The following is a 3,946-nucleotide window of genomic DNA, read 5'->3' on the forward strand; positions in this document are numbered from 1 at the left end:
CAGTCATTTCTTGCCATTTATAGGGCGCCGGTGTCGTTCCCTGAAAAGGATCAACGACCTTACCCACTACTTCCATAAGCGGACGCAGCTTCACGAACGCCGCAGAAAATTATCACAAGAAGCAGCACCGCGGGATAAAAAACACGCCGGGACATGCTGGGCATTTGCTGCTCACTCTCTCTTCCTTCCCTCCTCCTTCCGCTGGATCCGGTCACGCCGCAACGGTTGTGTTTGTTGGGTGCCTTGACAGCAGCAACTCGTGAGAGCATACAAATATGTGTGTGTGGGCGGTGTGTGTGCTGTTGTTCCTTTCAGTGCCTTCGAATTTCACAGTGGCGATTAGCGCTTGGTCGTAACGCTTTTCCTTCGTGTGTGCGAAAAAGCAGGGAGAGAAGGAAGCATGCCAAGCAAAGAGACAAAACAGTGAGCACCGTCACCCATCCACCGTGATTGGCACCATCATCCCCGCCGCAGCCACTCCCAACAGCAACTCACGCACACAGACACACGGAACAGGAGAAGGAAGAACAGCGCACCGGGAACAAACAGCGACTGTCAACGCAAGGCAGCGTCTACACAACAAACGCACACACCGCCAGCAGCCACACACCAATGGACAAGAACGAGAAAAGACCCACCGCCATCATCGCCTCCAGTTCAGTCCCACGGACAACGGGATACGGCCACAGCCCGCAGCCAACAAACACAGCGCACGCGGAGCAAGCAGTCACCCAAAGAGCCACACGCGGAAGCGATTCCTCATCCATCCATGACGCGGCGCCTCACCCCACGCGGTTACACAGAGTTCGCCATTTCCTCAATAGAAATTGATCTTCGTCCATCCCTTAGAGATGCTTCTGTTCGTGATGGACCTTGGAAAACAACAGAATAAAATAAAAAATGCAGTGATACCGCAATGCCGCCAGCAACAATGATTCGCTCATACCGGGGCAATTCTCCAATTATGCCTCGTATGAACACACAATTAACGTGGTGTATGAAAATACCAAATGTTTTTCACTAAAAACAAAAACTATTTCCCTCCCTAATTTATTTTCCCATTTCTGTGGTTATTCCCCACCTCAGAGAGCCTCGCCCCTTCTGGAGCTTTCCAATGACACTGACACTTGTTACTGGCGCACCTTTTCCGTTCCAAAACACCGCTATTTCATGGCTTTTATCGTCGCTCACACTATTGGAATTATCGACATGACGTCTCCGCCAGTCATCCATCGGCGTGCTGCCTAAGTGTTGTATACATAATCTCCCACGACATGTCTCGGAACAATTCCCCCAACCGTTAAAATATGCCGCCAGACACTCAGTGAACGGCCGCACAGTGCTGGCGGTGGTGTGGTGCTCACCCGCCGGAATCATCCGCAGCCCAACCAGCGTCATTGGATTTGAGTCCACGAAGAAAAAGGCGTCCACCAGCGGAAGGTTTGTGGCCCACGGGTTGTGCAGCACCCCGTACTTTATTTTACGGATCGTTTTTTCATATTCACTCGGCAGCAAACCCTCATCTCCCTTGGGATGCAATTCAGGGCCAACTACAAAACGCAGGGCTTTGCTTGACGTCCTGTTGGCGGCTCAAACTCCGTGAGTTTCGTCGCCATTGCCTTGACAAAGGCACTCTCCGTGAACGATTTCAAAGCAAACCATCCAAAAAATATGGGCAAAATATTGTCCTTCGACGCCAACATCAGCCTCAAAAGCTATTTTATTCTGCTACACTTGGGAGGCGTTCCAATGTCCGTTCCTCGAGGCAAGCAGACAGCGGTGCATTGAAAAGGATCACACCGCCTGCGTATATTTCCCGAACAACCTTCACAAGCCTGTGGGACGGATCCTCAGAACACCATGGCGACTCACCTCCCCGTGAAAAGTACTCTTTCACAGTTACCTCGTTGATCGACTGCAATGCAAACTCCACCGCTCCACAGCGTCCATTAAACGCCTCCTCATCAAAGACGTGACGTGGAATCGGTCCCAAAAGATACATGTGTTTTTTGACCTCTTTCCAGCATTACGCTTGTTTCTCTTTAGCCCCGCCACGCGTCATCCAGGCGCACACCGCCTTCACATCCACCTCGTCGGGGCAATTCACGATGATTCGCGCGGCTTGCAGTTGCTTCGCCCACTCATCATAGTTGGCTACGTTTGGGGAAGGCACCACAATCATGCCCCATCCAGAAGTAGGCGCAAAATGTCTCGGTGGCGGCGTTCCCTCCTTTGCCACATCGTAGATAATATACACATTCCCCCCATGCCCCCTCAAACGTCTCAACTCCGAGATGCACATGTCCTCATCGCCGCATCTTGTCACCGTCCTGCTGGTCTTGTCAGACACGTACGCATCTCGTCCACCAAAACAGTGGACTACCAGTTGGAGCTGTTCGACATCGTAGTGCAGCAGCTGGTAGAGGAGGTACGAGCCGGCAGCCATCGACTTCCCGATCCCGGCATCCCAATCAACACACGCCGCCCAGGCTTAAAGTCAGTCCCACCGTGAGGGCTGGACCACGCGGTTACATCGCCCTTGACGATCTGCCACGCTCGCTCCACCTCGCAGTTCACAAAAACGTCCTTAGGAAGATCCTGTATCGTATGCCACGAGTACGGCCATCCCTTCTCCGAGGCAAGCACCATCAACACGGGAGGTGCTGAACCACATTGCTGCACAGCGTCATCCTTTTCGAGGGTGTTGCCAACTTCCCTGTACGACCATTACTGTTCTGGCCTCCCCTCATGCACCCCCATTCCCGTCCCCGTTTTCTTTCGCTCATCGCCGTCCGGAAGTTCCACCGCATGGCTCCGCCTCGCATTGTGCACAGACTTGTACACTCCCTCCAGTTTCTCCGGTGCGCTCGTCGTCGTTGGGTTCCTCGCCTCCTCGGCAGCTGCATCCAAGAAATGTTTGGTGGAGTTATGAACAGCTGCTTTTACGTCCGCAGCAGCCAATGACCACCCCGGTAGATTGTTGACACCCTTATCGCATAGCCTGCGTATATCCTCGTCGAAGACCACTTCACCCTTTACAGCTCGCCTCATACCCAAATAACGACCTGATGCCTGCATTTCGTTCAACGCTCCTTTATCACGGATATACCTCGTGGGGTCCCTGAAAAACTCCTCCAGCATGACATCCCGATTGGTGTCCACAATGCCCCTGCCGTCCAGTTCCCTCGTAAGAAAGTCGTTCAGCCTCATTACGTTGACGCGAGCTCTTCCCTTAAACAGTACATCATCGATATTACTGGAAATGGTAAACTTCATTTCTTGCGTTCGTCTTAGCCTTTCCTCTGCCTCCCGCCTCGCTTCTGTCGGTACCTGCGTGAGTACCCCGTTTGGTGTTCTTCTTGCAAGAGGAGTGATCGTATGCTTTTCTTTCATAGTCCCTACGTTGCCCGAGAGAGTGCACACCTTCGTGAAGAGGCCTAGTAATGGCCCCCAGCGCTTGGTGCGCAGTGAGGTTAAGAATTTCTTCAAGGAGCCGCTGGTCTTGTACGTAATCATCCGGCTCCTGAACAAACATCTCCATCGTCACATTGTATTCTTTCATCAACGGCCGCCCTGCCGCCAACATAATTCCAAAGGAAATCGTTCAGCCTCATGTTGGTGCTGCTCATGGTCCACTGCGGTCACACTTTACTCCCCGCCGCATGTCGAGCTGCAGCGTCGGAAACATCACAAGAGCCGCTGCGAGGTGCCATCACAACACCCGTGCGGTGAAGCATCCCACTCGCACCGCCCAACTGCGGCATGCAGGTGCCGCTGGCTCCAAAGGACAGTCGCGGCTGTTTCCTCCCGCAGTCCCAATGGCGTTGGGCGCGGCACTCGCACGGCTCGGTGGTCGGTGCAGCCGCACTGCAACGCCTGTCGGTGAAGCAGTCAAGGCCCACCGCCCCAGCAGCAACACGAGGCGTGCAACCAACCCCAACAACGC

At 53.5% G+C, this 3,946-nt stretch overlaps 1 pseudogene, besides 1 other annotated feature; it reads right to left on the reverse strand.

The window, feature by feature from the left end:
- Window positions 1-3,946: a sequence feature (areas not merged during assembly with more than two copies in the genome that could not be assigned to a particular haplotype).
- Tc00.1047053511227.20 lies at window positions 1,043-3,516 on the reverse strand (annotated as a pseudogene).

Source organism: Trypanosoma cruzi, genomic scaffold (assembly GCF_000209065.1).
Source record: "Trypanosoma cruzi strain CL Brener 1047053517077 genomic scaffold, whole genome shotgun sequence".
Classification (NCBI taxonomy): Eukaryota; Euglenozoa; class Kinetoplastea; order Trypanosomatida; family Trypanosomatidae; genus Trypanosoma; species Trypanosoma cruzi.